Consider the following 21,631-nt stretch of genomic DNA (forward strand, 5'->3'; position numbering starts at 1 on the left):
TTAATTGTGTGAATAAAAGGAGTCGTCTCCCCGTCGGGGAATTGAACGCCGGTCTCCCGCGTGACAGGCGGGGATACTGACCACTATACTAACGAGGACATATTGGCTTCAGTTCAACAGTGCTCACCTCCATGAGGTTAGGGCATGCCCTCAATCAATTCACAGTATTGTAATAGGCAGCTTTGCTTCCTTTGGTTAGGAGAAGCAATCTTTTTTCATAAATGATTACAAATCAGAAATTCCTAGCCAAAAATAATCTGCTTTAATAAGAAATGATTCATTAAAATAAATACCTATATATCGATCTGTCTATCTATCTTTCTATCTATCTATGTATATGTATATATATATATATATATATATATACAATCAGCTCACTTTACCATTTGCAGCTTATAACCACTTACCACCAGGGGTCACTACTAACAAAAAGCATCCACTCCACTTCTAAATCTAGCCCCTAGAGTTGAGCAGAAGCATAAGATTCCCCACTGCTTCATTCCATTTTCCATTAGATTATAGATGTAAATTGTTTTTGATGGTATGGTCTGTGCAGATTGAAATATTCAGAGCATATTCTGACTTTTAGTTAACACATCTGTAAGCAATTTGGCCATCACTGAATTCAACGTTTATCTCAATCGTAATAGACAAGGATAATGACAAATATAGTTTACAATGTTATTAAGTACATCATTTTATTTAATTGTGTGAATAAAAGGAATCGTCTCCCCGTCGGGGAATTGAACCCCGGTCTCCCGCGTGACAGGCAGGGATACTGACCACTATACTAACGAGGACATATTGGCTTCAGTTTAACAGTGCTCACCTCCATGAGGTTAGGGCATGCCCTCAATCAATTCACAGTATTGTAATAGGCAGCTTTGCTTCCTTTGGTTAGGAGAAGCAATCTTTTTTCATAAATGATTACAAATCAGAAATTCCTAGCCAAAAATAATCTGCTTTAATAAGAAATGATTGATTAAAATAAATACCTATATATCGATCTGTCTATCTATCTTTCTATCTATCTATGTATATGTATATATATATATATATATATATATATACAATCAGCTCACTTTACCATTTGCAGCTTATAACCACTTACCACCAGGGGTCACTACTAACAAAAAGCATCCACTCCACTTCTAAATCTAGCCCCTAGAGTTGAGCAGAAGCATAAGATTCCCCACTGCTTCATTCCATTTTCCATTAGATTATAGATGTAAATTGTTTTTGATGGTATGGTCTGTGCAGATTGAAATATTCAGAGCATATTCTGACTTTTAGTTAACACATCTGTAAGCAATTTGGCCATCACTGAATTCAACGTTTATCTCAATCGTAATAGACAAGGATAATGACAAATATAGTTTACAATGTTATTAAGTACATCATTTTATTTAATTGTGTGAATAAAAGGAATCGTCTCCCCGTCGGGGAATTGAACCCCGGTCTCCCGCGTGACAGGCGGGGATACTGACCACTATACTAACGAGGACATATTGGCTTCAGTTTAACAGTGCTCACCTCCATGAGGTTAGGGCATGCCCTCAATCAATTCACAGTATTGTAATAGGCAGCTTTGCTTCCTTTGGTTAGGAGAAGCAATCTTTTTTCATAAATGATTACAAATCAGAAATTCCTAGCCAAAAATAATCTGCTTTAATAAGAAATGATTGATTAAAATAAATACCTATCTATCGATCTGTCTATCTATCTTTCTATCTATCTATCTATGTGTATGTATATATATATATATATATATATATGTATATATACAATCAGCTCACTTTACCATTTGCAGCTTATAACCACTTACCACCAGGGGTCACTACTAACAAAAAGCATCCACTCCACTTCTAAATCTAGCCCCTAGAGTTGAGCAGAAGCATAAGATTCCCCACTGCTTCATTCCATTTTCCATTAGATTATAGATGTAAATTGTTTTTGATGGTATGGTATGTGCAGATTGAAATATTCAGAGCATATTCTGACTTTTAGTTAACACATCTGTAAGCAATTTGGCCATCACTGAATTCAACGTTTATCTCAATCGTAATAGACAAGGATAATGACAAATATAGTTTACAATGTTATTAAGTACATCATTTTATTTAATTGTGTGAATAAAAGGAGTCGTCTCCCCGTCGGGGAATTGAACGCCGGTCTCCCGCGTGACAGGCGGGGATACTGACCACTATACTAACGAGGACATATTGGCTTCAGTTCAACAGTGCTCACCTCCATGAGGTTAGGGCATGCCCTCAATCAATTCACAGTATTGTAATAGGCAGCTTTGCTTCCTTTGGTTAGGAGAAGCAATCTTTTTTCATAAATGATTACAAATCAGAAATTCCTAGCCAAAAATAATCTGCTTTAATAAGAAATGATTCATTAAAATAAATACCTATATATCGATCTGTCTATCTATCTTTCTATCTATCTATGTATATGTATATATATATATATATATATATATACAATCAGCTCACTTTACCATTTGCAGCTTATAACCACTTACCACCAGGGGTCACTACTAACAAAAAGCATCCACTCCACTTCTAAATCTAGCCCCTAGAGTTGAGCAGAAGCATAAGATTCCCCACTGCTTCATTCCATTTTCCATTAGATTATAGATGTAAATTGTTTTTGATGGTATGGTCTGTGCAGATTGAAATATTCAGAGCATATTCTGACTTTTAGTTAACATCTGTAAGCAATTTGGCCATCACTGAATTCAACGTTTATCTCAATCGTAATAGACAAGGATAATGACAAATATAGTTTACAATGTTATTAAGTACATCATTTTATTTAATTGTGTGAATAAAAGGAATCGTCTCCCCGTCGGGGAATTGAACCCCGGTCTCCAGCGTGACAGGCGGGGATACTGACCACTATACTAACGAGGACATATTGGCTTCAGTTTAACAGTGCTCACCTCCATGAGGTTAGGGCATGCCCTCAATCAATTCACAGTATTGTAATAGGCAGCTTTGCTTCCTTTGGTTAGGAGAAGCAATCTTTTTTCATAAATGATTACAAATCAGAAATTCCTAGCCAAAAATAATCTGCTTTAATAAGAAATGATTGATTAAAATAAATACCTATCTATCGATCTGTCTATCTATCTTTCTATCTATCTATGCATATGTATATATATATATATATATATATACAATCAGCTCACTTTACCATTTGCAGCTTATAACCACTTACCACCAGGGGTCACTACTAACAAAAAGCATCCACTCCACTTCTAAATCTAGCCCCTAGAGTTGAGCAGAAGCATAAGATTCCCCACTGCTTCATTCCATTTTCCATTAGATTATAGATGTAAATTGTTTTTGATGGTATGGTCTGTGCAGATTGAAATATTCAGAGCATATTCTGACTTTTAGTTAACACATCTGTAAGCAATTTGGCCATCACTGAATTCAACGTTTATCTCAATCGTAATAGACAAGGATAATGACAAATATATAGTTTACAATGTTATTAAGTACATCATTTTATTTAATTGTGTGAATAAAAGGAATCGTCTCCCCGTCGGGGAATTGAACCCCGGTCTCCCGCGTGACAGGCGGGGATACTGACCACTATACTAACGAGGACATATTGGCTTCAGTTCAACAGTGCTCACCTCCATGCGGTTAGGGCATGCCCTCAATCAATTCACAGTATTGTAATAGGCAGCTTTGCTTCCTTTGGTTAGGAGAAGCAATCTTTTTTCATAAATGATTACAAATCAGAAATTCCTAGCCAAAAATAATCTGCTTTAATAAGAAATGATTGATTAAAATAAATACCTATCTATCGATCTGTCTATCTATCTTTCTATCTATCTATGTATATGTATATATATATATATATATATATACAATCAGCTCACTTTACCATTTGCAGCTTATAACCACTTACCACCAGGGGTCCTTACTAACAAAAAGCATCCACTCCACTTCTAAATCTAGCCCCTAGAGTTGAGCAGAAGCATAAGATTCCCCACTGCTTCATTCCATTTTCCATTAGATTATAGATGTAAATTGTTTTTGATGGTATGGTCTGTGCAGATTGAAATATTCAGAGCATATTCTGACTTTTAGTTAACACATCTGTAAGCAATTTGGCCATCACTGAATTCAACGTTTATCTCAATCGTAATAGACAAGGATAATGACAAATATAGTTTACAATGTGATTAAGTACATCATTTTATTTAATTGCGTGAATAAAAGGAGTCGTCTCCCCGTCGGGGAATTGAACCCCGGTCTCCCGCGTGACAGGCGGGGATACTGACCACTATACTAACGAGGACATATTGGCTTCAGTTCAACAGTGCTCACCTCCATGAGGTTAGGGCATGCCCTCAATCAATTCACAGTATTGTAATAGGCAGCTTTGCTTCCTTTGGTTAGGAGAAGCAATCTTTTTTCATAAATGATTACAAATCAGAAATTCCTAGCCAAAAATAATCTGCTTTAATAAGAAATGATTGATTAAAATAAATACCTATATATCGATCTGTCTATCTATCTTTCTATCTATCTATGTATATGTATATATATATATATATATATATACAATCAGCTCACTTTACCATTTGCAGCTTATAACCACTTACCACCAGGGGTCACTACTAACAAAAAGCATCCACTCCACTTCTAAATCTAGCCCCTAGAGTTGAGCAGAAGCATAAGATTCCCCACTGCTTCATTCCATTTTCCATTAGATTATAGATGTAAATTGTTTTTGATGGTATGGTCTGTGCAGATTGAAATATTCAGAGCATATTCTGACTTTTAGTTAACACATCTGTAAGCAATTTGGCCATCACTGAATTCAACGTTTATCTCAATCGTAATAGACAAGGATAATGACAAATATAGTTTACAATGTTATTAAGTACATCATTTTATTTAATTGTGTGAATAAAAGGAATCGTCTCCCCGTCGGGGAATTGAACCCCGGTCTCCCGCGTGACAGGCGGGGATACTGACCACTATACTAACGAGGACATATTGGCTTCAGTTTAACAGTGCTCACCTCCATGAGGTTAGGGCATGCCCTCAATCAATTCACAGTATTGTAATAGGCAGCTTTGCTTCCTTTGGTTAGGAGAAGCAATCTTTTTTCATAAATGATTACAAATCAGAAATTCCTAGCCAAAAATAATCTGCTTTAATAAGAAATGATTGATTAAAATAAATACCTATCTATCGATCTGTCTATCTATCTTTCTATCTATCTATGCATATGTATATATATATATATATATATATATATATACAATCAGCTCACTTTACCATTTGCAGCTTATAACCATTTACCACCAGGGGTCACTACTAACAAAAAGCATCCACTCCACTTCTAAATCTAGCCCCTAGAGTTGAGCAGAAGCATAAGATTCCCCACTGCTTCATTCCATTTTCCATTAGATTATAGATGTAAATTGTTTTTGATGGTATGGTGTGTACAGATTGAAATATTCAGAGCATATTCTGACTTTTAGTTAACACATCTGTAAGCAATTTGGCCATCACTGAATTCAACGTTTATCTCAATCGTAATAGACAAGGATAATGACAAATATAGTTTACAATGTTATTAAGTACATCATTTTATTTAATTGTGTGAATAAAAGGAATCGTCTCCCCGTCGGGGAATTGAACCCCGGTCTCCCGCGTGACAGGCGGGGATACTGACCACTATACTAACGAGGACATATTGGCTTCAGTTCAACAGTGCTCACCTCCATGAGGTTAGGGCATGCCCTCAATCAATTCACAGTATTGTAATAGGCAGCTTTGCTTCCTTTGGTTAGGAGAAGCAATCTTTTTTCATAAATGATTACAAATCAGAAATTCCTAGCCAAAAATAATCTGCTTTAATAAGAAATGATTGATTAAAATAAATACCTATCTATCGATCTGTCTATCTATCTTTCTATCTATCTATGTATATGTATATATATATATATATATATATATATATATACAATCAGCTCACTTTACCATTTGCAGCTTATAACCACTTACCACCAGGGGTCCTTACTAACAAAAAGCATCCACTCCACTTCTAAATCTAGCCCCTAGAGTTGAGCAGAAGCATAAGATTCCCCACTGCTTCATTCCATTTTCCATTAGATTATAGATGTAAATTGTTTTTGATGGTATGGTGTGTGCAGATTGAAATATTCACAGCATATTCTGACTTTTAGTTAACACATCTGTAAGCAATTTGGCCATCACTGAATTCAACGTTTATCTCAATCGTAATAGACAAGGATAATGACAAATATAGTTTACAATGTTATTAAGTACATCATTTTATTTAATTGTGTGAATAAAAGGAATCGTCTCCCCGTCGGGGAATTGAACCCCGTTCTCCCGCGTGACAGGCGGGGATACTGACCACTATACTAACGAGGACATATTGGCTTCAGCTCAACGGTGCTCACCTCCATGAGGTTAGGGCATGCCCTCAATCAATTCACAGTATTGTAATAGGCAGCTTTGCTTCCTTTGGTTAGGAGAAGCAATCTTTTTTCATAAATGATTACAAATCAGAAATTCCTAGCCAAAAATAATCTGCTTTAATAAGAAATGATTGATTAAAATAAATACCTATCTATCGATCTGTCTATCTATCTTTCTATCTATCTATGTATATGTATATATATATATATATATATATACAATCAGCTCACTTTACCATTTGCAGCTTATAACCACTTACCACCAGGGGTCCTTACTAACAAAAAGCATCCACTCCACTTCTAAATCTAGCCCCTAGAGTTGAGCAGAAGCATAAGATTCCCCACTGCTTCATTCCATTTTCCATTAGATTATAGATGTAAATTGTTTTTGATGGTATGGTCTGTGCAGATTGAAATATTCAGAGCATATTCTGACTTTTAGTTAACACATCTGTAAGCAATTTGGCCATCACTGAATTCAACGTTTATCTCAATCGTAATAGACAAGGATAATGACAAATATAGTTTACAATGTTATTAAGTACATCATTTTATTTAATTGTGTGAATAAAAGGAATCGTCTCCCCGTCGGGGAATTGAACCCCGGTCTCCCGCGTGACAGGCGGGGATACTGACCACTATACTAACGAGGACATATTGGCTTCAGTTTAACAGTGCTCACCTCCATGAGGTTAGGGCATGCCCTCAATCAATTCACAGTATTGTAATAGGCAGCTTTGCTTCCTTTGGTTAGGAGAAGCAATCTTTTTTCATAAATGATTACAAATCAGAAATTCCTAGCCAAAAATAATCTGCTTTAATAAGAAATGATTGATTAAAATAAATACCTATCTATCGATCTGTCTATCTATCTTTCTATCTATCTATCTATGTGTATGTATATATATATATATATATATATATGTATATATACAATCAGCTCACTTTACCATTTGCAGCTTATAACCACTTACCACCAGGGGTCACTACTAACAAAAAGCATCCACTCCACTTCTAAATCTAGCCCCTAGAGTTGAGCAGAAGCATAAGATTCCCCACTGCTTCATTCCATTTTCCATTAGATTATAGATGTAAATTGTTTTTGATGGTATGGTATGTGCAGATTGAAATATTCAGAGCATATTCTGACTTTTAGTTAACACATCTGTAAGCAATTTGGCCATCACTGAATTCAACGTTTATCTCAATCGTAATAGACAAGGATAATGACAAATATAGTTTACAATGTTATTAAGTACATCATTTTATTTAATTGTGTGAATAAAAGGAGTCGTCTCCCCGTCGGGGAATTGAACGCCGGTCTCCCGCGTGACAGGCGGGGATACTGACCACTATACTAACGAGGACATATTGGCTTCAGTTCAACAGTGCTCACCTCCATGAGGTTAGGGCATGCCCTCAATCAATTCACAGTATTGTAATAGGCAGCTTTGCTTCCTTTGGTTAGGAGAAGCAATCTTTTTTCATAAATGATTACAAATCAGAAATTCCTAGCCAAAAATAATCTGCTTTAATAAGAAATGATTCATTAAAATAAATACCTATATATCGATCTGTCTATCTATCTTTCTATCTATCTATGTATATGTATATATATATATATATATATATATATACAATCAGCTCACTTTACCATTTGCAGCTTATAACCACTTACCACCAGGGGTCACTACTAACAAAAAGCATCCACTCCACTTCTAAATCTAGCCCCTAGAGTTGAGCAGAAGCATAAGATTCCCCACTGCTTCATTCCATTTTCCATTAGATTATAGATGTAAATTGTTTTTGATGGTATGGTCTGTGCAGATTGAAATATTCAGAGCATATTCTGACTTTTAGTTAACATCTGTAAGCAATTTGGCCATCACTGAATTCAACGTTTATCTCAATCGTAATAGACAAGGATAATGACAAATATAGTTTACAATGTTATTAAGTACATCATTTTATTTAATTGTGTGAATAAAAGGAATCGTCTCCCCGTCGGGGAATTGAACCCCGGTCTCCAGCGTGACAGGCGGGGATACTGACCACTATACTAACGAGGACATATTGGCTTCAGTTTAACAGTGCTCACCTCCATGAGGTTAGGGCATGCCCTCAATCAATTCACAGTATTGTAATAGGCAGCTTTGCTTCCTTTGGTTAGGAGAAGCAATCTTTTTTCATAAATGATTACAAATCAGAAATTCCTAGCCAAAAATAATCTGCTTTAATAAGAAATGATTGATTAAAATAAATACCTATCTATCGATCTGTCTATCTATCTTTCTATCTATCTATGCATATGTATATATATATATATATATATATACAATCAGCTCACTTTACCATTTGCAGCTTATAACCACTTACCACCAGGGGTCACTACTAACAAAAAGCATCCACTCCACTTCTAAATCTAGCCCCTAGAGTTGAGCAGAAGCATAAGATTCCCCACTGCTTCATTCCATTTTCCATTAGATTATAGATGTAAATTGTTTTTGATGGTATGGTCTGTGCAGATTGAAATATTCAGAGCATATTCTGACTTTTAGTTAACACATCTGTAAGCAATTTGGCCATCACTGAATTCAACGTTTATCTCAATCGTAATAGACAAGGATAATGACAAATATATAGTTTACAATGTTATTAAGTACATCATTTTATTTAATTGTGTGAATAAAAGGAATCGTCTCCCCGTCGGGGAATTGAACCCCGGTCTCCCGCGTGACAGGCGGGGATACTGACCACTATACTAACGAGGACATATTGGCTTCAGTTCAACAGTGCTCACCTCCATGCGGTTAGGGCATGCCCTCAATCAATTCACAGTATTGTAATAGGCAGCTTTGCTTCCTTTGGTTAGGAGAAGCAATCTTTTTTCATAAATGATTACAAATCAGAAATTCCTAGCCAAAAATAATCTGCTTTAATAAGAAATGATTGATTAAAATAAATACCTATCTATCGATCTGTCTATCTATCTTTCTATCTATCTATGTATATGTATATATATATATATATATATATACAATCAGCTCACTTTACCATTTGCAGCTTATAACCACTTACCACCAGGGGTCCTTACTAACAAAAAGCATCCACTCCACTTCTAAATCTAGCCCCTAGAGTTGAGCAGAAGCATAAGATTCCCCACTGCTTCATTCCATTTTCCATTAGATTATAGATGTAAATTGTTTTTGATGGTATGGTCTGTGCAGATTGAAATATTCAGAGCATATTCTGACTTTTAGTTAACACATCTGTAAGCAATTTGGCCATCACTGAATTCAACGTTTATCTCAATCGTAATAGACAAGGATAATGACAAATATAGTTTACAATGTTATTAAGTACATCATTTTATTTAATTGCGTGAATAAAAGGAGTCGTCTCCCCGTCGGGGAATTGAACCCCGGTCTCCCGCGTGACAGGCGGGGATACTGACCACTATACTAACGAGGACATATTGGCTTCAGTTCAACAGTGCTCACCTCCATGAGGTTAGGGCATGCCCTCAATCAATTCACAGTATTGTAATAGGCAGCTTTGCTTCCTTTGGTTAGGAGAAGCAATCTTTTTTCATAAATGATTACAAATCAGAAATTCCTAGCCAAAAATAATCTGCTTTAATAAGAAATGATTGATTAAAATAAATACCTATATATCGATCTGTCTATCTATCTTTCTATCTATCTATGTATATGTATATATATATATATATATATATATACAATCAGCTCACTTTACCATTTGCAGCTTATAACCACTTACCACCAGGGGTCACTACTAACAAAAAGCATCCACTCCACTTCTAAATCTAGCCCCTAGAGTTGAGCAGAAGCATAAGATTCCCCACTGCTTCATTCCATTTTCCATTAGATTATAGATGTAAATTGTTTTTGATGGTATGGTCTGTGCAGATTGAAATATTCAGAGCATATTCTGACTTTTAGTTAACACATCTGTAAGCAATTTGGCCATCACTGAATTCAACGTTTATCTCAATCGTAATAGACAAGGATAATGACAAATATAGTTTACAATGTTATTAAGTACATCATTTTATTTAATTGTGTGAATAAAAGGAATCGTCTCCCCGTCGGGGAATTGAACCCCGGTCTCCCGCGTGACAGGCGGGGATACTGACCACTATACTAACGAGGACATATTGGCTTCAGTTTAACAGTGCTCACCTCCATGAGGTTAGGGCATGCCCTCAATCAATTCACAGTATTGTAATAGGCAGCTTTGCTTCCTTTGGTTAGGAGAAGCAATCTTTTTTCATAAATGATTACAAATCAGAAATTCCTAGCCAAAAATAATCTGCTTTAATAAGAAATGATTGATTAAAATAAATACCTATCTATCGATCTGTCTATCTATCTTTCTATCTATCTATGCATATGTATATATATATATATATATATATATATATATATACAATCAGCTCACTTTACCATTTGCAGCTTATAACCATTTACCACCAGGGGTCACTACTAACAAAAAGCATCCACTCCACTTCTAAATCTAGCCCCTAGAGTTGAGCAGAAGCATAAGATTCCCCACTGCTTCATTCCATTTTCCATTAGATTATAGATGTAAATTGTTTTTGATGGTATGGTGTGTACAGATTGAAATATTCAGAGCATATTCTGACTTTTAGTTAACACATCTGTAAGCAATTTGGCCATCACTGAATTCAACGTTTATCTCAATCGTAATAGACAAGGATAATGACAAATATAGTTTACAATGTTATTAAGTACATCATTTTATTTAATTGTGTGAATAAAAGGAATCGTCTCCCCGTCGGGGAATTGAACCCCGGTCTCCCGCGTGACAGGCGGGGATACTGACCACTATACTAACGAGGACATATTGGCTTCAGTTCAACAGTGCTCACCTCCATGAGGTTAGGGCATGCCCTCAATCAATTCACAGTATTGTAATAGGCAGCTTTGCTTCCTTTGGTTAGGAGAAGCAATCTTTTTTCATAAATGATTACAAATCAGAAATTCCTAGCCAAAAATAATCTGCTTTAATAAGAAATGATTGATTAAAATAAATACCTATCTATCGATCTGTCTATCTATCTTTCTATCTATCTATGTATATGTATATATATATATATATATATATATATATATACAATCAGCTCACTTTACCATTTGCAGCTTATAACCACTTACCACCAGGGGTCCTTACTAACAAAAAGCATCCACTCCACTTCTAAATCTAGCCCCTAGAGTTGAGCAGAAGCATAAGATTCCCCACTGCTTCATTCCATTTTCCATTAGATTATAGATGTAAATTGTTTTTGATGGTATGGTGTGTGCAGATTGAAATATTCAGAGCATATTCTGACTTTTAGTTAACACATCTGTAAGCAATTTGGCCATCACTGAATTCAACGTTTATCTCAATCGTAATAGACAAGGATAATGACAAATATAGTTTACAATGTTATTAAGTACATCATTTTATTTAATTGTGTGAATAAAAGGAATCGTCTCCCCGTCGGGGAATTGAACCCCGTTCTCCCGCGTGACAGGCGGGGATACTGACCACTATACTAACGAGGACATATTGGCTTCAGTTCAACGGTGCTCACCTCCATGAGGTTAGGGCATGCCCTCAATCAATTCACAGTATTGTAATAGGCAGCTTTGCTTCCTTTGGTTAGGAGAAGCAATCTTTTTTCATAAATGATTACAAATCAGAAATTCCTAGCCAAAAATAATCTGCTTTAATAAGAAATGATTGATTAAAATAAATACCTATCTATCGATCTGTCTATCTATCTTTCTATCTATCTATGTATATGTATATATATATATATATATATATACAATCAGCTCACTTTACCATTTGCAGCTTATAACCACTTACCACCAGGGGTCCTTACTAACAAAAAGCATCCACTCCACTTCTAAATCTAGCCCCTAGAGTTGAGCAGAAGCATAAGATTCCCCACTGCTTCATTCCATTTTCCATTAGATTATAGATGTAAATTGTTTTTGATGGTATGGTCTGTGCAGATTGAAATATTCAGAGCATATTCTGACTTTTAGTTAACACATCTGTAAGCAATTTGGCCATCACTGAATTCAACGTTTATCTCAATCGTAATAGACAAGGATAATGACAAATATAGTTTACAATGTTATTAAGTACATCATTTTATTTAATTGTGTGAATAAAAGGAATCGTCTCCCCGTCGGGGAATTGAACCCCGGTCTCCCGCGTGACAGGCGGGGATACTGACCACTATACTAACGAGGACATATTGGCTTCAGTTTAACAGTGCTCACCTCCATGAGGTTAGGGCATGCCCTCAATCAATTCACAGTATTGTAATAGGCAGCTTTGCTTCCTTTGGTTAGGAGAAGCAATCTTTTTTCATAAATGATTACAAATCAGAAATTCCTAGCCAAAAATAATCTGCTTTAATAAGAAATGATTGATTAAAATAAATACCTATCTATCGATCTGTCTATCTATCTTTCTATCTATCTATGCATATGTATATATATATATATATATATATATATATACAATCAGCTCACTTTACCATTTGCAGCTTATAACCATTTACCACCAGGGGTCACTACTAACAAAAAGCATCCACTCCACTTCTAAATCTAGCCCCTAGAGTTGAGCAGAAGCATAAGATTCCCCACTGCTTCATTCCATTTTCCATTAGATTATAGATGTAAATTGTTTTTGATGGTATGGTGTGTACAGATTGAAATATTCAGAGCATATTCTGACTTTTAGTTAACACATCTGTAAGCAATTTGGCCATCACTGAATTCAACGTTTATCTCAATCGTAATAGACAAGGATAATGACAAATATAGTTTACAATGTTATTAAGTACATCATTTTATTTAATTGTGTGAATAAAAGGAATCGTCTCCCCGTCGGGGAATTGAACCCCGGTCTCCCGCGTGACAGGCGGGGATACTGACCACTATACTAACGAGGACATATTGGCTTCAGTTCAACAGTGCTCACCTCCATGAGGTTAGGGCATGCCCTCAATCAATTCACAGTATTGTAATAGGCAGCTTTGCTTCCTTTGGTTAGGAGAAGCAATCTTTTTTCATAAATGATTACAAATCAGAAATTCCTAGCCAAAAATAATCTGCTTTAATAAGAAATGATTGATTAAAATAAATACCTATCTATCGATCTGTCTATCTATCTTTCTATCTATCTATGTATATGTATATATATATATATATATATATATATATATATACAATCAGCTCACTTTACCATTTGCAGCTTATAACCACTTACCACCAGGGGTCCTTACTAACAAAAAGCATCCACTCCACTTCTAAATCTAGCCCCTAGAGTTGAGCAGAAGCATAAGATTCCCCACTGCTTCATTCCATTTTCCATTAGATTATAGATGTAAATTGTTTTTGATGGTATGGTCTGTGCAGATTGAAATATTCAGAGCATATTCTGACTTTTAGTTAACACATCTGTAAGCAATTTGGCCATCACTGAATTCAACGTTTATCTCAATCGTAATAGACAAGGATAATGACAAATATAGTTTACAATGTTATTAAGTACATCATTTTATTTAATTGCGTGAATAAAAGGAGTCGTCTCCCCGTCGGGGAATTGAACCCCGGTCTCCCGCGTGACAGGCGGGGATACTGACCACTATACTAACGAGGACATATTGGCTTCAGTTCAACAGTGCTCACCTCCATGAGGTTAGGGCATGCCCTCAATCAATTCACAGTATTGTAATAGGCAGCTTTGCTTCCTTTGGTTAGGAGAAGCAATCTTTTTTCATAAATGATTACAAATCAGAAATTCCTAGCCAAAAATAATCTGCTTTAATAAGAAATGATTGATTAAAATAAATACCTATATATCGATCTGTCTATCTATCTTTCTATCTATCTATGTGTATGTATATATATATATATATATATATATACAATCAGCTCACTTTACCATTTGCAGCTTATAACCACTTACCACCAGGGGTCACTACTAACAAAAAACATCCACTCCACTTCTAAATCTAGCCCCTAGAGTTGAGCAGAAGCATAAGATTCCCCACTGCTTCATTCCATTTTCCATTAGATTATAGATGTAAATTGTTTTTGATGGTATGGTCTGTGCAGATTGAAATATTCAGAGCATATTCTGACTTTTAGTTAACACATCTGTAAGCAATTTGGCCATCACTGAATTCAACGTTTATCTCAATCGTAATAGACAAGGATAATGACAAATATAGTTTACAATGTTATTAAGTACATCATTTTATTTAATTGTGTGAATAAAAGGAATCGTCTCCCCGTCGGGGAATTGAACCCCGGTCTCCCGCGTGACAGGCGGGGATACTGACCACTATACTAACGAGGACATATTGGCTTCAGTTTAACAGTGCTCACCTCCATGAGGTTAGGGCATGCCCTCAATCAATTCACAGTATTGTAATAGGCAGCTTTGCTTCCTTTGGTTAGGAGAAGCAATCTTTTTTCATAAATGATTACAAATCAGAAATTCCTAGCCAAAAATAATCTGCTTTAATAAGAAATGATTGATTAAAATAAATACCTATCTATCGATCTGTCTATCTATCTTTCTATCTATCTATGCATATGTATATATATATATATATATATATATATATACAATCAGCTCACTTTACCATTTGCAGCTTATAACCATTTACCACCAGGGGTCACTACTAACAAAAAGCATCCACTCCACTTCTAAATCTAGCCCCTAGAGTTGAGCAGAAGCATAAGATTCCCCACTGCTTCATTCCATTTTCCATTAGATTATAGATGTAAATTGTTTTTGATGGTATGGTGTGTACAGATTGAAATATTCAGAGCATATTCTGACTTTTAGTTAACACATCTGTAAGCAATTTGGCCATCACTGAATTCAACGTTTATCTCAATCGTAATAGACAAGGATAATGACAAATATAGTTTACAATGTTATTAAGTACATCATTTTATTTAATTGTGTGAATAAAAGGAATCGTCTCCCCGTCGGGGAATTGAACCCCGGTCTCCCGCGTGACAGGCGGGGATACTGACCACTATACTAACGAGGACATATTGGCTTCAGTTCAACAGTGCTCACCTCCATGAGGTTAGGGCATGCCCTCAATCAATTCACAGTATTGTAATAGGCAGCTTTGCTTCCTTTGGTTAGGAGAAGCAATCTTTTTTCATAAATGATTACAAATCAGAAATTCCTAGCCAAAAATAATCTGCTTTAATAAGAAATGATTGATTAAAATAAATACCTATCTATCGATCTGTCTATCTATCTTTCTATCTATCTATGTATATGTATATATATATATATATATATATATATATATACAATCAGCTCACTTTACCATTTGCAGCTTATAACCACTTACCACCAGGGGTCCTTACTAACAAAAAGCATCCACTCCACTTCTAAATCTAGCCCCTAGAGTTGAGCAGAAGCATAAGATTCCCCACTGCTTCATTCCATTTTCCATTAGATTATAGATGTAAATTGTTTTTGATGGTATGGTGTGTGCAGATTGAAATATTCAGAGCATATTCTGACTTTTAGTTAACACATCTGTAAGCAATTTGGCCATCACTGAATTCAACGTTTATCTCAATCGTAATAGACAAGGATAATGACAAATATAGTTTACAATGTTATTAAGTACATCATTTTATTTAATTGTGTGAATAAAAGGAATCGTCTCCCCGTCGGGGAATTGAACCCCGTTCTCCCGCGTGACAGGCGGGGATACTGACCACTATACTAACGAGGACATATTGGCTTCAGTTCAACGGTGCTCACCTCCATGAGGTTAGGGCATGCCCTCAATCAATTCACAGTATTGTAATAGGCAGCTTTGCTTCCTTTGGTTAGGAGAAGCAATCTTTTTTCATAAATGATTACAAATCAGAAATTCCTAGCCAAAAATAATCTGCTTTAATAAGAAATGATTGATTAAAATAAATACCTATCTATCGATCTGTCTATCTATCTTTCTATCTATCTATGTATATGTATATATATATATATATATATATACAATCAGCTCACTTTACCATTTGCAGCTTATAACCACTTACCACCAGGGGTCCTTACTAACAAAAAGCATCCACTCCACTTCTAAATCTAGCCCCTAGAGTTGAGCAGAAGCATAAGATTCCCCACTGCTTCATTCCATTTTCCATTAGATTATAGATGTAAATTGTTTTTGATGGTATGGTCTGTGCAGATTGAAATATTCAGAGCATATTCTGACTTTTAGTTAACACATCTGTAAGCAATTTGGCCATCACTGAATTCAACGTTTATCTCAATCGTAATAGACAAGGATAATGACAAATATAGTTTACAATGTTATTAAGTACATCATTTTATTTAATTGTGTGAATAAAAGGAATCGTCTCCCCGTCGGGGAATTGAACCCCGGTCTCCCGCGTGACAGGCGGGGATACTGACCACTATACTAACGAGGACATATTGGCTTCAGTTTAACAGTGCTCACCTCCATGAGGTTAGGGCATGCCCTCAATCAATTCACAGTATTGTAATAGGCAGCTTTGCTTCCTTTGGTTAGGAGAAGCAATCTTTTTTCATAAATGATTACAAATCAGAAATTCCTAGCCAAAAATAATCTGCTTTAATAAGAAATGATTGATTAAAATAAATACCTATCTATCGATCTGTCTATCTATCTTTCTATCTATCTATGCATATGTATATATATATATATATATATATATATATACAATCAGCTCACTTTACCATTTGCAGCTTATAACCATTTACCACCAGGGGTCACTACTAACAAAAAGCATCCACTCCACTTCTAAATCTAGCCCCTAGAGTTGAGCAGAAGCATAAGATTCCCCACTGCTTCATTCCATTTTCCATTAGATTATAGATGTAAATTGTTTTTGATGGTATGGTGTGTACAGATTGAAATATTCAGAGCATATTCTGACTTTTAGTTAACACATCTGTAAGCAATTTGGCCATCACTGAATTCAACGTTTATCTCAATCGTAATAGACAAGGATAATGACAAATATAGTTTACAATGTTATTAAGTACATCATTTTATTTAATTGTGTGAATAAAAGGAATCGTCTCCCCGTCGGGGAATTGAACCCCGGTCTCCCGCGTGACAGGCGGGGATACTGACCACTATACTAACGAGGACATATTGGCTTCAGTTCAACAGTGCTCACCTCCATGAGGTTAGGGCATGCCCTCAATCAATTCACAGTATTGTAATAGGCAGCTTTGCTTCCTTTGGTTAGGAGAAGCAATCTTTTTTCATAAATGATTACAAATCAGAAATTCCTAGCCAAAAATAATCTGCTTTAATAAGAAATGATTGATTAAAATAAATACCTATCTATCGATCTGTCTATCTATCTTTCTATCTATCTATGTATATGTATATATATATATATATATATATATATATATATACAATCAGCTCACTTTACCATTTGCAGCTTATAACCACTTACCACCAGGGGTCCTTACTAACAAAAAGCATCCACTCCACTTCTAAATCTAGCCCCTAGAGTTGAGCAGAAGCATAAGATTCCCCACTGCTTCATTCCATTTTCCATTAGATTATAGATGTAAATTGTTTTTGATGGTATGGTGTGTGCAGATTGAAATATTCAGAGCATATTCTGACTTTTAGTTAACACATCTGTAAGCAATTTGGCCATCACTGAATTCAACGTTTATCTCAATCGTAATAGACAAGGATAATGACAAATATAGTTTACAATGTTATTAAGTACATCATTTTATTTAATTGCGTGAATAAAAGGAGTCGTCTCCCCGTCGGGGAATTGAACCCCGGTCTCCCGCGTGACAGGCGGGGATACTGACCACTATACTAACGAGGACATATTGGCTTCAGTTCAACAGTGCTCACCTCCATGAGGTTAGGGCATGCCCTCAATCAATTCACAGTATTGTAATAGGCAGCTTTGCTTCCTTTGGTTAGGAGAAGCAATCTTTTTTCATAAATGATTACAAATCAGAAATTCCTAGCCAAAAATAATCTGTTTTAATAAGAAATGATTGATTAAAATAAATACCTATATATCGATCTGTCTATCTATCTTTCTATCTATCTATGTATATGTATATATATATATATATATATATATATATATATATATACAATCAGCTCACTTTACCATTTGCAGCTTATAACCACTTACCACCAGGGGTCACTACTAACAAAAAGCATCCACTCCACTTCTAAATCTAGCCCCTAGAGTTGAGCAGAAGCATAAGATTCCCCACTGCTTCATTCCATTTTCCATTAGATTATAGATGTAAATTGTTTTTGATGGTATGGTCTGTGCAGATTGAAATATTCAGAGCATATTCTGACTTTTAGTTAACACATCTGTAAGCAATTTGGCCATCACTGAATTCAACGTTTATCTCAATCGTAATAGACAAGGATAATGACAAATATAGTTTACAATGTTATTAAGTACATCATTTTATTTAATTGTGTGAATAAAAGGAATCGTCTCCCCGTCGGGGAATTGAACCCCGGTCTCCCGCGTGACAGGCGGGGATACTGACCACTATACTAACGAGGACATATTGGCTTCAGTTTAACAGTGCTCACCTCCATGAGGTTAGGGCATGCCCTCAATCAATTCACAGTATTGTAATAGGCAGCTTTGCTTCCTTTGGTTAGGAGAAGCAATCTTTTTTCATAAATGATTACAAATCAGAAATTCCTAGCCAAAAATAATCTGCTTTAATAAGAAATGATTGATTAAAATAAATACCTATCTATCGATCTGTCTATCTATCTTTCTATCTATCTATGCATATGTATATATATATATATATATATATATATATATACAATCAGCTCACTTTACCATTTGCAGCTTATAACCATTTACCACCAGGGGTCACTACTAACAAAAAGCATCCACTCCACTTCTAAATCTAGCCCCTAGAGTTGAGCAGAAGCATAAGATTCCCCACTGCTTCATTCCATTTTCCATTAGATTATAGATGTAAATTGTTTTTGATGGTATGGTGTGTACAGATTGAAATATTCAGAGCATATTCTGACTTTTAGTTAACACATCTGTAAGCAATTTGGCCATCACTGAATTCAACGTTTATCTCAATCGTAATAGACAAGGATAATGACAAATATAGTTTACAATGTTATTAAGTACATCATTTTATTTAATTGTGTGAATAAAAGGAATTGTCTCCCCGTCGGGGAATTGAACCCCGGTCTCCCGCGTGACAGGCGGGGATACTGACCACTATACTAACGAGGACATATTGGCTTCAGTTCAACAGTGCTCACCTCCATGAGGTTAGGGCATGCCCTCAATCAATTCACAGTATTGTAATAGGCAGCTTTGCTTCCTTTGGTTAGGAGAAGCAATCTTTTTTCATAAATGATTACAAATCAGAAATTCCTAGCCAAAAATAATCTGCTTTAATAAGAAATGATTGATTAAAATAAATACCTATCTATCGATCTGTCTATCTATCTTTCTATCTATCTATGTATATGTATATATATATATATATATATATATATATATATATATACAATCAGCTCACTTTACCATTTGCAGCTTATAACCACTTACCACCAGGGGTCCTTACTAACAAAAAGCATCCACTCCACTTCTAAATCTAGCCCCTAGAGTTGAGCAGAAGCATAAGATTCCCCACTGCTTCATTCCATTTTCCATTAGATTATAGATGTAAATTGTTTTTGATGGTATGGTGTGTGCAGATTGAAATATTCAGAGCATATTCTGACTTTTAGTTAACACATCTGTAAGCAATTTGGCCATCACTGAATTCAACGTTTATCTCAATCGTAATAGACAAGGATAATGACAAATATAGTTTACAATGTTATTAAGTACATCATTTTATTTAATTGTGTGAATAAAAGGAATCGTCTCCCCGTCGGGGAATTGAACCCCGTTCTCCCGCGTGACAGGCGGGGATACTGACCACTATACTAACGAGGACATATTGGCTTCAGTTCAACGGTGCTCACCTCCATGAGGTTAGGGCATGCCCTCAATCAATTCACAGTATTGTAATAGGCAGCTTTGCTTCCTTTGGTTAGGAGAAGCAATCTTTTTTCATAAATGATTACAAATCAGAAATTCCTAGCCAAAAATAATCTGCTTTAATAAGAAATGATTGATTAAAATAAATACCTATATATCGATCTGTCTATCTATCTTTCTATCTATCTATGTATATGTATATATATATATATATATATATACAATCAGCTCACTTTACCATTTGCAGCTTATAACCACTTACCACCAGGGGTCACTACTAACAAAAAGCATCCACTCCACTTCTAAATCTAGCCCCTAGAGTTGAGCAGAAGCATAAGATTCCCCACTGCTTCATTCCATTTTCCATTAGATTATAGATGTAAATTGTTTTTGATGGTATGGTCTGTGCAGATTGAAATATTCAGAGCATATTCTGACTTTTAGTTAACACATCTGTAAGCAATTTGGCCATCACTGAATTCAACGTTTATCTCAATCGTAATAGACAAGGATAATGACAAATATAGTTTACAATGTTATTAAGTACATCATTTTATTTAATTGTGTGAATAAAAGGAATCGTCTCCCCGTCGGGGAATTGAACCCCGTTCTCCCGCGTGACAGGCGGGGATACTGACCACTATACTAATGAGGACATATTGGCTTCAGTTCAACGGTGCTCACCTCCATGAGGTTAGGGCATGCCCTCAATCAATTCACAGTATTGTAATAGGCAGCTTTGCTTCCTTTGGTTAGGAGAAGCAATCTTTTTTCATAAATGATTACAAATCAGAAATTCCTAGCCAAAAATAATCTGCTTTAATAAGAAATGATTGATTAAAATAAATACCTATCTATCGATCTGTCTATCTATCTTTCTATCTATCTATGTATATGTATATATATATATATATATATATATATATACAATCAGCTCACTTTACCATTTGCAGCTTATAACCACTTACCACCAGGGGTCCTTACTAACAAAAAGCATCCACTCCACTTCTAAATCTAGCCCCTAGAGTTG

The 21,631-nt window shown here is 35.4% G+C and overlaps 20 non-coding genes across 20 annotated transcripts; all 20 read right to left on the reverse strand.

The window, feature by feature from the left end:
* Window positions 1-1,432: 1,432 nt before the first annotated feature.
* Window positions 1,433-1,504, reverse strand: TRNAD-GUC (transfer RNA aspartic acid (anticodon GUC)). The gene has a single exon. It is a non-coding gene; the product is annotated as a tRNA-Asp (tRNA).
* Window positions 1,505-3,548: 2,044 nt separating this feature from the next.
* Window positions 3,549-3,620, reverse strand: TRNAD-GUC (transfer RNA aspartic acid (anticodon GUC)). Its single transcript has one exon. It is a non-coding gene; the product is annotated as a tRNA-Asp (tRNA).
* Window positions 3,621-4,248: 628 nt separating this feature from the next.
* On the reverse strand, window positions 4,249-4,320 carry TRNAD-GUC (transfer RNA aspartic acid (anticodon GUC)). Its single transcript has one exon. It is a non-coding gene; the product is annotated as a tRNA-Asp (tRNA).
* A 628-nt stretch (window positions 4,321-4,948) lies between these two features.
* TRNAD-GUC (transfer RNA aspartic acid (anticodon GUC)) lies at window positions 4,949-5,020 on the reverse strand. Its single transcript has one exon. It is a non-coding gene; the product is annotated as a tRNA-Asp (tRNA).
* Window positions 5,021-5,654: 634 nt separating this feature from the next.
* Window positions 5,655-5,726, reverse strand: TRNAD-GUC (transfer RNA aspartic acid (anticodon GUC)). The gene has a single exon. It is a non-coding gene; the product is annotated as a tRNA-Asp (tRNA).
* Window positions 5,727-7,062: 1,336 nt separating this feature from the next.
* On the reverse strand, window positions 7,063-7,134 carry TRNAD-GUC (transfer RNA aspartic acid (anticodon GUC)). The gene has a single exon. It is a non-coding gene; the product is annotated as a tRNA-Asp (tRNA).
* A 2,046-nt stretch (window positions 7,135-9,180) lies between these two features.
* TRNAD-GUC (transfer RNA aspartic acid (anticodon GUC)) lies at window positions 9,181-9,252 on the reverse strand. Its single transcript has one exon. It is a non-coding gene; the product is annotated as a tRNA-Asp (tRNA).
* A 628-nt stretch (window positions 9,253-9,880) lies between these two features.
* Window positions 9,881-9,952, reverse strand: TRNAD-GUC (transfer RNA aspartic acid (anticodon GUC)). The gene has a single exon. It is a non-coding gene; the product is annotated as a tRNA-Asp (tRNA).
* Window positions 9,953-10,582: 630 nt separating this feature from the next.
* Window positions 10,583-10,654, reverse strand: TRNAD-GUC (transfer RNA aspartic acid (anticodon GUC)). The gene has a single exon. It is a non-coding gene; the product is annotated as a tRNA-Asp (tRNA).
* A 638-nt stretch (window positions 10,655-11,292) lies between these two features.
* On the reverse strand, window positions 11,293-11,364 carry TRNAD-GUC (transfer RNA aspartic acid (anticodon GUC)). The gene has a single exon. It is a non-coding gene; the product is annotated as a tRNA-Asp (tRNA).
* A 1,336-nt stretch (window positions 11,365-12,700) lies between these two features.
* Window positions 12,701-12,772, reverse strand: TRNAD-GUC (transfer RNA aspartic acid (anticodon GUC)). Its single transcript has one exon. It is a non-coding gene; the product is annotated as a tRNA-Asp (tRNA).
* Window positions 12,773-13,406: 634 nt separating this feature from the next.
* On the reverse strand, window positions 13,407-13,478 carry TRNAD-GUC (transfer RNA aspartic acid (anticodon GUC)). The gene has a single exon. It is a non-coding gene; the product is annotated as a tRNA-Asp (tRNA).
* A 638-nt stretch (window positions 13,479-14,116) lies between these two features.
* TRNAD-GUC (transfer RNA aspartic acid (anticodon GUC)) lies at window positions 14,117-14,188 on the reverse strand. Its single transcript has one exon. It is a non-coding gene; the product is annotated as a tRNA-Asp (tRNA).
* A 630-nt stretch (window positions 14,189-14,818) lies between these two features.
* TRNAD-GUC (transfer RNA aspartic acid (anticodon GUC)) lies at window positions 14,819-14,890 on the reverse strand. The gene has a single exon. It is a non-coding gene; the product is annotated as a tRNA-Asp (tRNA).
* Window positions 14,891-15,524: 634 nt separating this feature from the next.
* TRNAD-GUC (transfer RNA aspartic acid (anticodon GUC)) lies at window positions 15,525-15,596 on the reverse strand. Its single transcript has one exon. It is a non-coding gene; the product is annotated as a tRNA-Asp (tRNA).
* Window positions 15,597-16,932: 1,336 nt separating this feature from the next.
* On the reverse strand, window positions 16,933-17,004 carry TRNAD-GUC (transfer RNA aspartic acid (anticodon GUC)). The gene has a single exon. It is a non-coding gene; the product is annotated as a tRNA-Asp (tRNA).
* Window positions 17,005-17,638: 634 nt separating this feature from the next.
* Window positions 17,639-17,710, reverse strand: TRNAD-GUC (transfer RNA aspartic acid (anticodon GUC)). Its single transcript has one exon. It is a non-coding gene; the product is annotated as a tRNA-Asp (tRNA).
* Window positions 17,711-18,348: 638 nt separating this feature from the next.
* Window positions 18,349-18,420, reverse strand: TRNAD-GUC (transfer RNA aspartic acid (anticodon GUC)). Its single transcript has one exon. It is a non-coding gene; the product is annotated as a tRNA-Asp (tRNA).
* A 642-nt stretch (window positions 18,421-19,062) lies between these two features.
* Window positions 19,063-19,134, reverse strand: TRNAD-GUC (transfer RNA aspartic acid (anticodon GUC)). The gene has a single exon. It is a non-coding gene; the product is annotated as a tRNA-Asp (tRNA).
* A 636-nt stretch (window positions 19,135-19,770) lies between these two features.
* Window positions 19,771-19,842, reverse strand: TRNAD-GUC (transfer RNA aspartic acid (anticodon GUC)). The gene has a single exon. It is a non-coding gene; the product is annotated as a tRNA-Asp (tRNA).
* Window positions 19,843-21,631: the final 1,789 nt, after the last annotated feature.

Source organism: Triturus cristatus, chromosome 4_1 (assembly GCF_964204655.1).
Source record: "Triturus cristatus chromosome 4_1, aTriCri1.1, whole genome shotgun sequence".
NCBI lineage: Eukaryota > Metazoa > Chordata > Amphibia > Caudata > Salamandridae > Triturus > Triturus cristatus.